Consider the following 13,655-nt stretch of genomic DNA (forward strand, 5'->3'; position numbering starts at 1 on the left):
CTCTCCATTGGAAGCGAAGGTTGGGCCGCTCGCCGTTCCGAAACGCCACAGAAAAGGCGAATCGTTCTCTGTCCTCAGGGTGCAGGGGTATTGAAAAGAAACAGTCCTTGATATCCAGTACTGCGCACGGCTGCCCTGCGGCGATGGCTGAGTTCGTGGGTAGCAGTGTCTGGACTGGACCCATGGGTCGGATCGTCTTGTTCACTTCTCTCAGGTCGTGGACAAGACGATAGCCTTCTCCGGACCTTTTGGGGATCACGAATACAGGGGTGTTCCATGGGCTGGTGGAGGGTTCTATGTGACCCTTTTGCAGTTCGCGGTCGACCAGTTCCAGCAAGGCTGCCATTCGAGGCTCTGTCAGGGGCCACTGCTCAACCCATACAGGGTCTGATGATTTCCAAGTCAATTTGATTGGCAGCGGAGGGTGTACGGCAGTGGTCCTCATGATAAATTTGTTATCCAAAATCCGAGCATGGAAAGGATGTCCCGTTTCCCCAAGGCCGGGATGCTTGGAGTGAGGGTGCTACCAGGGAAAGCTGTGCCGGCTGGGGACAGCTCGCTGAGTTGCTGCCCTTCCCCGGAAGCCTGGGCTAACACGGTCGTCCTGCCATTCCTGCTTAAATACAGTCCGACCCGCCCCATCAAAAAGCATGCGGCTTATTTGCGTAATATCAAAAGTGAGCAGATCATTATTGCTAGAAAGGTCGTCCTCAAGAGTGGGTACTACAGCTGAGTTGATCCCTATTTCTGAAATCGCTTTGGCTTCTTTTGGGTTAACTGGGGTATATGCCCTTTGTTGGTACCCCCGCGCTCCGGCAACCCCCCCCCGGGAAAGTGTGCATGGAGGCTGCCGGTGCCCGGTCCCCACAGGCTGCTTTTATTTTTCCCCAATCGGTGAGTTTGTGTTGCGATTGTTTCCCGATATTGTTTAAAGCTTTATTCGGTTTCGCTCAAAACCGCATTAATTCTGCTCTCTTGGTTTCTGAGTCCCAACGGGGCTCGGTCGGATCTTCCGAGCTGTCTGAGCAGCTGTTACTTGACTCTGAGCCGGAAGCTGACTGCCGGTACACTTCCAGCGCTCCCTGCCGTTTTGTTTGGCTTTGACCTCGCTCCTCCCTTTGGGGGTGGTGCCGCTCCCTCCCCCTGGGGTCCCCCCGCCTCCTGCCGGGGGAGGTCCTTACCCCATAAGGACCTAATTTGGATAGAGCGCTCTGGTTGGTTTTAAGCTCCTCTGCAGGGGCCACACCCCTTCCCCGCTCGCCCGCGCATGCGATGTTAAGCAGGCTGACTGCGTTTCCGCCCCCCGCCTCCTCCCTTCCGCCCTCGCCATGTGGTTCGGCGCCATTTTTAAACGCACATGGCTGGGGCGAGTTTTTACCGATCCTGGCGGGGTCCGACAATCCGGCCTCGTTCCGCGCCTCCTCCGCGAGTCCCTGCCAGAAGCATCGCGCACGCTGCTCTGCTTCTTGCGCCGGACCGGCGACCGGCGGGGAAGAGACAGATAGAGAAACCGCGGTTTTTTTGGACGGTTCCGCGGGGGGGCTAGGACCCGGCGGGCTCCACGGGAAGGTCAGGGGGTCCCCTGGGGGTTCCGGGGGGTCTCCTGGGGGCTCTGGGGGGTCTGGGCTCAGGCTCGGGAAGGGGTGGAACGCGCCCGGCCCCCGCATATTCCCGCCTTCAATCCGATCGCTCTCAGAGGCGGTCTGCGTCGCGGCCCCCACCCCCAGCTTTGGTGTAGCTAATAAACGTATACGCACGGCTTCCCGCGTCTCCTGTTCTTCTAATGTCTTGCGTAGGGCCTCTTCTACTTTCCCCCACGCTTTGAGGTTTTTACCACTGCCTGCGGACTTAAGAGTCCTCTGCTGAGGCAGCAGTGCACTTCTCCCGCGCTTCCCAATATAATATATTTACCGGACGTTCGATCGTCCCCAGCTCTAGGAGCCTTGCAATAGCAAGATTAGAATTCCTGAGCTCACCTTTAGTTCCCCATTGCTCATGAGCCTGACTTACGACCTTCGCTGTGGATTCCATGGTCCACGCTGGTCCAGAGGCGTCCCTCCCGCTGTGGTCAGACCTGCTGCCACAGCCGCTGTCCTCTTTCCAGGAGTATCCCCGTTCCCGGGCGCAAGTCGCTTCCTCTTATCTTAGAGGAACAAAGGGTCCTGGCTTTCCGTGACATCGCGTGATCTTCCGCAGCGCCTTTTCCCTATCTACCACACCAGGTAGATTGTGCCTGGGCCAGTCTGACCCTTGCTGCTAGGCCAAAGGCGGCAACTGTGGTGTATCAACCCAGAGACACCTTTAGCTTGCTGGTGGTTGCAGCTGGGCAGCTGAACAAGTCCAGGCTTGTTAGGAACTCTGTTTACCTCAGGAGAGAAAGCTTCAGGCTAATGGTGAGGAAGAAGGAGACGGATTCTGCCGGAGGGTTATATCCAGAGCTTTATTCCATGATCACAGAGGTCTGAATCGTGGTAACAGCTCCAACAGAATGCAGGCCGCATGGCTTGATTCACCTTTTAAGCTCCCGGGGGAGGGGGAGGGAAGGGGCAGGTGAGCTACCAACCAGGTGGGAGGGGCAGGGTCTCAGGGGAGGATGACACCTAGATAGGCCAATGACCTCTGGGCATAGGGGCATCTTTTGAACTTGACCAACCACATGACGACCTTCCTGGAATGTTAAGCCTGATTGACAGGACTCACTCAGCAAGGGGGCGAGGGGGAAGGGAGAGAGGTATAGGCACACCTGGGAAGGGACCTGGAAGTTTAAAACAGGCTATTATAACACACTGCAACATCTCCCCCTAGTTTTGTTTAAAAGGAAGAGGACTGGGTTTGTGAACATCTCCCCCTAGTTTTGTTTAAAAGGAAGAGGACTGGGTTTGTGGTGCAGAATGCTTGCCAAACCATAGTTGGTAAATCGGTTCTTCCTCTACAGGAGGGTCAGTGTTTTCCACTGAGGCTTCCAGGTCATCCATTGGAGCACTGAGGGCTTCCAAATGGTAGACCTCAGGAGGGGGAGATGAGCTTGAAATTAACTTGAGGACCATGCGTTTGATTAGTCCAAAAACAATGCTAACAACTACAATAACTATAACTAAAATAAACAGCACTAAAAACACAGTTTTCAGAATAGATTCCAACCAGCCCGAGAGTCCCCAGCCATTGAACAGTCCACTCAGCCAGTCGTCAGTTTCTCTCTTGATGTCGCTCACCATGGTTTTCATCTTGTCAATCGTGGCATGGATGTTCTCTGCCTTTGATGACAAGTTGAGACAGCAGAGTCCTTCAAATTCTTCACAGCGATGGTTGTGCAGAAGGAGCAGATAGTCTATGGCTGCCCTATTTTTAATGGTGGCTTGCCTGGTAATTTCCTCATCTGATAAGAGGTCACTCAGGGCAGTAAAAGTAAAGTTTGCCTGTTTTGCAACCCAACATTCCAATCGGCCTAATTCTCCCATGGTTTTTGCTGCCGAAATCCACGGCAGAAGGACTATAATTGCAGTGGCCTTAAGTCTGGACCAGTGAACAATTTCTGAATTACAGTCAGGGTCTAATTGCCTTAGGTCTCTTTTTTTGATAGCCAAAGTATGTGTGCTGTTTTTAGTTTGCCAATGTATTAGGTTTGTTCGATTTGGTGTTAACAGGCTCAGCTTGCCAAAGGTACATGGACCTCCGAGCAGACGAGGAGGGAGACCTGCCCATGCTCTGTCTCCACATATTAAAAACATACCTTTTGGGAGTTCACGAGGCTTGTAATCACCACCAGATGAGTGCATGACTAAGACTGAATTTTCACACCAGTTCTTGTCTGTGTAGTGTGGGTTGCTAGGGTCAGGATAGGTGTTTGGTTTAGCTTCATGATATGGTAAGTGGGAATTGAATTTAAAGTGAATGCAAAAGGTTGCATTCATGGAGCCTAAGAGATGGAACTCTTGTGGCTCCCTTTTTGATACTGGTAACTCCTGCCAAAACAGTAAAGGATTGTCAGCAGGGTAACGGCCAGGGGAACGTGCGAGTAAGTTAACTTCATTTAAAGCACTCCACATTTCATTTGGGAACTCTGAGGATTTAAAAGGAACTCCCACCAGGCAAGTTGACAGGGGGTCAGAGGCTGTCGCGGTGGAGAGGCAAATGTGATCTTGTCCAAGGGCTCTGGCCAGAGTGGTCCATACATTTGCTTTGGGCTGAGGGACTAACCAGGAGATCACTGGAGAAATGATCACAAGTAGGACGAGAAGCAGGCTCGGTCTCTTGGCGTCTCGAGACTGCACACGAACAGCAGGATCTAAACCAGTAAAAGGAAACTTAAGACAAACATCTATTACAAACTATTCCAGATAGGAGGCTTAAATGGAATTTCCTCCAGAGAACGCGTGCGGCGTTTCCTTCTCCAGGCAGCATGAGCAACTTGGGGTGCTTCTGTAGATTTCTCTGGGACCTTGGGAACATTTTAGGGCTTTACCCATTTGGAAGGAACCCACCTTAAACCAGAGGGGGTGGACACACAGGCGTATCCACGTCCCCAGGTAACCAATTTGTAAGGTCCCACCATTTTCCAAGTCTCAGGGTCCTTTACTAAAACTGGAGGTTTTTCTCTCATCAACCTATGACTGCTCCCCGCAAAGTGGCAGGATGGGTGGGTTCAGGCTGTCAAAAGAACAATTCAGAAAATTGATTGTGAATAGCGCCCTGGATAACCGGATGTGGGGAGGTTCCACCTTCAGAACCTGTTGTTGCTGGTCTAGGACTCTTTTAATATCACGGTGAGTTCTTTCTACAATGGCTTGACCTGTAGGGGAGTAGGGGATGCCAGTTTTGTGCTCTACTCCCCATTGTTGCAGGAAGCTCCCAAATTCCTTGGATTTATAAGCAGGCCCATTATCAGTTTTCAGCTCCTTGGGGATGCCCATGAAAGAAAAAGCCTGTAAGAGGTGCTTAATAGCATTGGTAGATGATTCTCCTGTGTGGGCAGAAGCATAGACTGCTCCAGAAAAGGTATCTACACTAACGTGAACATATTTCTGCCCTCCAAAATACTGTATGTGTGTTACATCTGTTTGCCACAGTTCACAACTGTTCAGTCCCCTTGGGTTTGTTCCTGTACTCACTGTAGGGAGTGCATGTTGTTGGCAATTTGGGCATGTGGCCACAATCGCTTTGGCCTGTTCTCGAGTGATGTTAAACTGACGAACCAGGCCAGGTGCATTTTGGTGGAAAAGCTGGTGGCTGATTTTTGCCTGTTCAAAAACATTTGGGAGAGTGGCCATCACTGCAGGTGCAGCAAGAGCATCTGCCCTTCTGTTGCCTTCAGCGATAAACCCTGGCAAGTCAGTGTGTGACCTGACATGCATCACATAAAATGGTTGCTCTCAATGAGTGACTAACTTTACCAGTTTTGAGAGCAATTAGAAAAGTGTGGTGTTAGACACTTCTTGCAGTATTGCTTGATCTGCACTGGATACTACTCCTGCCACGTATGCAGAGTCTGTAATCAGATTAAATGGTTCTGAGAACCTTTCAAAAGCCCTAACAACCGCAGCCAATTCAGCAACCTGAGGTGAACCTTCCACCTCAGCAACGTCCATCTCCCACTGCTGGGTTTGAGGATCCTTCCAAGTCATAACGGACTTGTGGGACCTCCCGGACACATCTGTAAAGACAGTCAGAGCCTTTTTTAAAGGTCTCCTACTTAGAGCACTTCTCAATTTTAAAGTAAATTGAACATCTTGTTCGAACAATTTGTGAGCAGGCCGCGCTACCGAAATTTGTCCTGAGTAGGAATCCAGAGCAAACTGCAACACTTCATTTTCTTGAAACAATTGTTCCAGTATTTTCATAGTATTTTGACCCGATTTTAACTCAACTGGAATGTGAATGCACTTAAAATCACATCCTGCTAACTCCCTGATCCGGGTCCTTGCTTTCCGGATCAGTTCTGCTACCAGCTCCTGAGGCTTTGTCAGTCTCTTGGACCTTTTGTGACTGAGGAAAACCCATTCTATGATCAAGAGAGAGTCCCTCTGGTCCTGGTCCTTTTTTGGTGCGTCCTTTGCCTTAGGTGTTTGTTTTTCCTCCCACTGGAAAACAATTCCATGGAGGTGTGGCAACTTACCTAGGATGATAAATTTGAATGGCAGGTCAGGCCAGCATCGGTTGGCCTGTCTTGTGGACATTGCAATCTGAAGCTTTTCTAGAGCTTTCCGTGCCTCTGGGGTAATAGACCTAGGAGCACTTGGGTCCTCTCCCCCTTTCAATAAATTGAAAAGAGGGGCAAGGTCTTCGTTAGTCAGACCAAGCCATGGTCTTACCCAATTCAAAGACCCACACAGCTTGTGGACATCCGCAAGGGTCTTGATCCTTGGATTGATTTCTAGTTTTTGAGGAACAATGGTCCTATTTCCAATTTCTAAGCCCAAATACTTCCAAGGTGGCATCTTTTGAATTTTCTTTTCTTGGACCTCGAACCTTGCAACAATCAATGCATCGATTGTTAGGTCAAGCGCATGTGTGAGCATAAATCATCATTGGGGGCACACACAAGGATATCACCCATGTAATGATAGATGATGGCCTTCTCCACAGCTGCACGCACTGGGGAAAGAAGGGAAGAGACATACCACTGGCAGATAGCTGGAGATACCTTCAATCCCTGAGGAAGAATGGTCCAATGGTATCTTTTCATAGGGGCTTCCATGTTGATGGAAGGGACCGAGAATGCAAAACGCGGTGCATCGTCAGGGTGCAAGGGGATTTGGAAAAAACAATCTTTAATATCAATAACAGCTAATTTCCAATCTTGGGGAAGCATTGTGGGGATGGCATACCAGGTTGGGGAGAACCCATATCTTCAATTACATTATTAATTTGTTGGAGGTCGTGAAGAAGTCGCCATCTCTTTTTGTCAGCTTTTTGGATGACAAATACTGGAGAGTTCCATGGGGACATGTGTGAGGGTCCGCCCAAAATGAACGGGTGATGAATGTTTTTTGGGTGCAAAAATAACCAACAAAGGCACAGGGGTTTTGCGGTAACAAATCAACAAGATGCAATTTTATTGATTATCACCACAGCTAAATATGCGTTTGGTTAGGGGATCCGGGGAACAGAAGGGTAGGACAAGGGAAAAAGGGAGGAAAGAAGGTTAGGGAATGGGGTATAGCTACCAAAACGTGATGTCTTCGGGGTCCCGCTGCCGAAACTCACTGGTACATGTCTTGGGGAGATCTCAAAGAGGCAGTCGAACCGAACCCCAAGATATACTGTTCTTGGTTGGGGGAAGGGTGGCCGAAATTAGGTTTCCATGGAGGGGAGAAGAATAGGAACAGGAGGAGGGGGTGAGACTGTTCCATTGTTTTCATGGCCTAATGCTCACAGGTACGTTTACTCTGGGCAGGTTTTCCCCCCTCCCCGAGTTGGGAGGGGGTACAGTCCCAGTCTCTGGAAGGAGGTTGCCAGGGGGGTGCCATGGGGGTGCCACGGGAGTGCCAATAGGGTGCCAGAGGGGTTCTTGGTTCCTTGACGAGGAGATTCTCATCTCTGTTGGTCCATCACAGTGGTTGAAGACAGGCAAGAGGGGTCTCCTCATGGAGGGGGGAGGAGCCACCCCAGAGCTCAGTCCAGCCAGGCCTGAAGTTTGGAAGAAAGTCCAGTTCAATTGTTAAGCATGAGACTTTCTTTCCCAACTGGCTCAACAGTTTTTAACCCTTCGGTGGTCTTTTTCTCATGACAATTGTGAGGCAAAAAATGAAGGATTTTCGGATGGACTTCCACAACATGGTCTCCACAATGTGGCCCTTTTTTAGTTGCTCTTCCACTAGTTCCTCAAGCACCTTTATTTTTTGTTTACTGAGCAGCCACTGTCTCACGTCAACTGGTTTTTCTGTTTTCCACTTCAGTTTTTGGGCACTGTTGTTCAATGACTGCTGCACAAAAATGCTGTGGAGAGTCTGGAATATCAATTCTGACACCCCACTGGGCCATTAAATCTCTCCCTAACAAAGGTTCCGAATAATCTAACACAAATGGACGGATATTTGCCAATTGTCTGTTTGGTCCCTCAATTTGAACAATGCTTTTGGATTGTCTTGCCAATTGCAGACCTCCTACACCTCGAAGATGACCGGCAACATTTTGCAAAGGCCAATGTGCTGGCCAGTCTTGTACTGGAATCACTGTGCAGTCTGCACCTGTGTCTACAAGCATCTCAATGCGTTTTGACTCCCCACCCCCACTGACATTACACCATAATTTGGGTTTATCTTTCCCAATAACTCGGACCCGGGCGACTGTGGGCCCTTGTTTTTCAGTACTTTCAGGTAAAGATGGCACAGGGATAGCTTGTGCAACAATTTGTCCCTTAGGAAGAAACAGGGGTGGGTGGAAACAGTGCAGCCCGAGAACGAATTGCTCAGGATCTGATGTTGTCATTCCTGGAGCAATTTCGATCTCTTGTGGTGCGTGTTTGGTGTCCCCAATGACAATGTACTTACAACGAATTCGGTTCCAAGTACCCTTCTGTTCAGGATTGACAGAGACAAAATGCCAGTCAGTGTCCTTCAGGTGGAGTGACTCTGTCAGCTGCAACCTGTAAGGCTCATTGACAGAAGATGTGGTTAACACAGGATCACCTAAATCATAACAAAGATTATTTTGTTTCACTTTCAACAGTGGACCAGCAGACCTGGTCTTTGAAGCACCTGCTTCACTTACACAAATATTAATATTATCGTGCGCCTGATTTGTTTTGCTACCCTTATTCCCTTGGCCTGCTCTTTTTGTGTCTGCACGGCTGGCAGGCGGGCGCTCCCTTTTCAGTTTTTTTGTTGTTGTTGACCCCCAGGGAGGGTTTGTAGTTCTCCTCCCCTGCCATTTCTAAATTCATCAAATTACCTTTTCAGGGGGCACTGGTTACTCCAGTGCCCTAGGTTATTACAAAGCAGGCATGGTTTTGTGGGCTCAACCATTGTTGGTCTCCGCTGCTGCCCAGGGTACTGCTGTGCTGAGGGGAAAGGCGCAGGGCTGGCAACGGCGACACGCTGAGGTGGTCTTGGCAGCAGCCTTGGTTTGGTGTCTTCAGCCACACTCATCAGAGGCACTTTCCTGTTACAGACTAGAAGCAAATCTTTTAGTGTAGGGGAAGGTTCTAAAGGAAGGCTCAGGATTGCCGCTTGACACTGTTCATTTGCATTTGTAAATGCCATTTCCTCTAAAACCACTTCCCTAGCATTCACTTTTTAAACTTGTATTTCAATGGCTCTAGTTAACCTTTCTATAAATTTCAAAAAAGGCTCTGATGGTAGCTGTTTAATTTTACTATAGGGCTCAAAAGGCCCCTCAGGTTGGAGGGAAAAGAATGTTTTTTCAGCTGCTTCTTTTACTTTCTTGAGTGTTTCTGCAGGAATTGCAGTAGCTTGGATTGAGGGTAAAGACCATTGGCCCTCACCACAGAGGTGCTCAATGGTGATAGGGTTACCACTGTTGTCCTTCGCTGTGTTTGGATCAGCATGCAAGCCTGGGAGAGCTTCTTTTAAGCAGTTGTTTCCATGCTAATTCCCATAATTTGAATTCCGTGGAGGTCATGAGACAGGAAAAGAGCTGTTTTAAATCATGTGGAATTACTACAGTCCTACTCAGTTCAGAATTTAAAAGGCCACGGAAATATGGACTGTGTGGACCATATTATTTATGAGATTTACAGATCTCTTTAATCAATTGTCGTCCAAAAGAACTCCAATTAGCAGTTGGGGCTGTCCCTCCCTGTGCTGCAGGCTGAAAGGTAACAGGAGCCAGTGACAACATGGGACTATGCATTGGGTCTGCTGTTCCCTGCTCTGTATTCCTTGAATCAGAAGCATGGGGATCACAGATACAGGTTTGGGGACAGGCAGTGGGTGTGTCCCCACCATGGTAACTCTGGGAGAGGGCGGGGACGCAATGGGCACAGGGGGTGGGGACAGGGGGCTGGCAAGGGGCGGGGAAATTGTGGGAACAGGGGGCGGGGTCAGGGGCTGGCAGGGAGCAGGGACACCTGGTGACATCACGTCAGCAGACGCCCCCTGGGAGGAGTAGAGGGGCGGAACTGAGGGTACTGCAGGAAAGGGAGGGGGAGGGGGTAAGATGTTACGAGGAACAGGAGGAGAGGGGGATGGGGATGGAATTTTGGAATGCTTAAGAGGATTTTGGGAAGAAGAAGACCACGGGGGTTTGGGAAGATGCCACGTGGCATCCACCATCTTGTGGACCCCCTAGGGACTGGGGGCCATTTTGGGCATCACTGCTCTCTGGAAAGCTAACTACATGCTCTGGGTTTCAGAGGAGGGGACACAGGGGAATGGGAAAGGTTCCACGCAGCCTGGCCAGGGCCTTGTGGACAGGACAACTCAGGCATTTTAACAAACACTGGGAGTCGACTTCCCAATGAGTGTGCTCTCTTTAAAATACCAAGTTTCGGGGTAAGAGGTTTAGGGGTTTTAGAGCTAGGAGAGGGAGAAACAGGGAGAGCAGAGGTACATGGCTTGACATTTGGCTTTTTCTCCAATTCCTTTTGTTTGAGCAAGACTGTTCGAATTTGTAAACTCCAGAACACAAATTTAGCTGAGGGCGTATTGCCAGACTGTCCTAAGGTTATCAATTCATTCCCAACTTTATCCCAGAATAGAATATTGTGGATATCTTCAGGGGGCATTTGTGGGAAGTGCAGAAAAAGCCATCTTATAAACTGTTTCAATTTTCCTTTTGAGAACCTCACATTACCACTGACTAAAATGCTAACAATATGATAATACACTCCTTTTTGTACAATGCTGAGATTCGAACCCATGTTTGATGTAAAAGGAAAGTACTAAATCCCGCCTGACTGAAAACAAAGCCAAAATCAGCTACCAATTTCTAAAAAAAAACACAGATAGGAAAGCAATATCGAGCAGACAAAAGCCTTACAATGCAGCTGTATATACTGCTTTTAAAATTCCCGGGCAGCAGCAGCAGGGCATGCCCTGCCGAGCCGAGGCAGACACAGCCTCCCCCTCAGAGCTGAGAGAGAGCAGCCTTCCCCCACGCCACGTGGCAAGCCGAAACTGGGGTCGGCCCGCGCCACGTGTAGAGAACGCCCCCCACCCCCGCAGAGAGAGAGAGAGAGAGTCCCCCACGGCGAGAGGGCTCCCCCCCTGCACAAAGAGCCGAGAAAGCTGCGCTGCTGAGCCAGGGGGAAGGGCAGAGAGCAATCCCACTCCGGCGCGAATTCCAAAAGAGAGCGATACATGCGGCAGAAAGCTAAAGCCTAGAACGCAACGGATTCCCTCTGTGGGGCTGCACAGCCAAAATGCAAAGGCAAAAAAGGAACAGAACTTACGGCAGGGTCTGTTTTTTGAGCTTCTGCTCCACCGAGAGCAGAGATACTCACCCGAAATGGAAGCTGTAGCTGGGTAGGGTTCAGGCAGGCAGGTCTCCTCACCAGAACAGGACCCCTCTATGGGCAGGAGAGGCTACCCTGTCCTTCCTCTGGAAAATCTGCTCACCAAAATGGAGCTGGGCTTTCCAGAGGCGCTGAACAATCCATGAAACTTCTTCTGGGAATATTCCCAAAGTCTAACTGAGAGCGTCGCAACCAAGGCTCTTTCAGCTGGGTGCACGGCAGCCGAAGCCTGCCTGAGGTACTGAGAGTCCATCTGGGGCTACAGAGTTGCTTTGCCCACCCAGGAACACCAAATATTGGAATATGAATCCCAATATTACCAGGTAGATTGTGCCTGGGCCAGTCTGACCCTTGCTGCTAGGCCAAAGGCGGCAACTGTGGTGTATCAACCCAGAGACACCTTTAGCTTGCTGGTGGTTGCAGCTGGGCAGCTGAACAAGTCCAGGCTTGTTAGGAACTCTGTTTACCTCAGGAGGGAAGGCTTCAGGCTAATGGTGAGGAAGAAGGAGACGGATTCTGCCGGAGGGTTATATCCAGAGCTTTATTCCATGGTCACAGAGGTCTGAATCGTGGTAACAGCTCCAACAGAATGCAGGCCGCATGGCTTGATTCACCTTTTAAGCTCCCGGGGGAGGGGGAGGGAAGGGGCAGGTGAGCTACCAACCAGGTGGGAGGGGCAGGGTCTCAGGGGAGGATGACACCTAGATAGGCCAATGACCTCTGGGCATAGGGGCATCTTTTGAACTTGACCAACCACATGACGACCTTCCTGGAATGTTAAGCCTGATTGACAGGACTCACTCAGCAAGGGGGCGAGGGGGAAGGGAGAGAGGTATAGGCACACCTGGGAAGGGACCCGGAAGTTTAAAACAGGCTATTATAACACACTGCAACAGCCAGTTAGCCTCTCTTCACCTCTCCAGCCATTCCCGCAGAGCATTGGCTACCATCCATGAATCAGTATAAAGGTAGAGCTTTGGCCACTTCTCTCTCTCAGCAATGTCCAGGGCCAGTTGACCAGCTTTGAGTTCAGCAAGTTGGCTTGATCCACCTTCTCCTTCAGTGGCCTCTGCGACCTGTCATGTGGGGCTCCATACGGCTGCTTTCCACTTCCGGTTCATTCCCACAATGCGGCAAGAACCATCAGTAAAGAGAGCGTATCGTGTTATCTTCTGCTGGCAGTTTGTTGTATGGTGGAGCTTCTTCAGCCCGTGTCACTTCTTGTTCCCCTTCATCAGCGAGACCAAAGTTTTCACCTTTCGGCCAGTTTGTAATTGTTTCCAGAATCCCAGGGCGATTCAGTTTTCCAATATGGGCATGCTGTGTCATAACATCAATCCATTTGCTCCATGTGGCATTGATGGCATGGTGGGTAGAGGGAACTTTTGCTTTGAACATCCACCCCAATACTGGTAGTCAGGGTGCCAGGAGGAGTTGTGCTTCAGTGCCTATTACCTCTGAGACAGCTTGGACTCCTTCATAGGCAGCCAAGATTTCCTTCTCTGTTGGAGTATAGTCGGCTTCAGAGCCTCTGTAGCTACGACTCCAAAATCCTAGTGGTCAGCCTTGAGTCTCCCCAGGCACCTTCTGCCAAAGGCTCCAGGACAAGCCATGGCTCCCGGCTGCAGAGTAGAGCACATTCTTCACCTCTGGTCCTTCCTGACTGGGCCAAGGGCTACTGCATGAGCAATCTCCTGCTTGATCTGTGCAAAGGCTTGTTGCTGCTCAGGGCCCCAGTGGAAAGTGTTCTTCTTACGGGTGACCAGGTAGAGAGGGCTCACAATCTGACTGTATTTGGGACTATGCATTCTCCAAAAACCTATGGCGCCTAGGAAAGCTTGTGTTTCTTTCTTGCTGGATGGTGGAGACATTGCTGTGATCTTGTTGATGACATCGGTGGGAATCTGACGCCGTCTGTCTTGCCACTTCACTCCCAGAAACTGGATCTCTTGAGCAGGTCCCTTGACTTTGCTCTTCTTGATGGCAAAGCCAGCTTTTAGGAGAATCTGGATTATTTTCTCCCCTTTCTCGAACACCTCTGCTGCTGTCTTCCCCCACATAATGATGCCATCAATATATTGCAGGTGTTCTGGAGCCTCACCCTTTTCCAGTGCAGCCTGGATCAGTCCCTGGCAGATGGTGGGGCTGTGCTTCCACCCCTGGGGCAGTCGGTTCCAGGTGTACTGCACGCCTCTCCAGGTGAAAGCAAACTGAGGCCTGCATTCTGCTGCCAGAGGAATGG

This window comes from Melospiza georgiana, chromosome 2 (assembly GCF_028018845.1).
Source record: "Melospiza georgiana isolate bMelGeo1 chromosome 2, bMelGeo1.pri, whole genome shotgun sequence".
NCBI classification, from domain to species: Eukaryota; Metazoa; Chordata; class Aves; order Passeriformes; family Passerellidae; genus Melospiza; species Melospiza georgiana.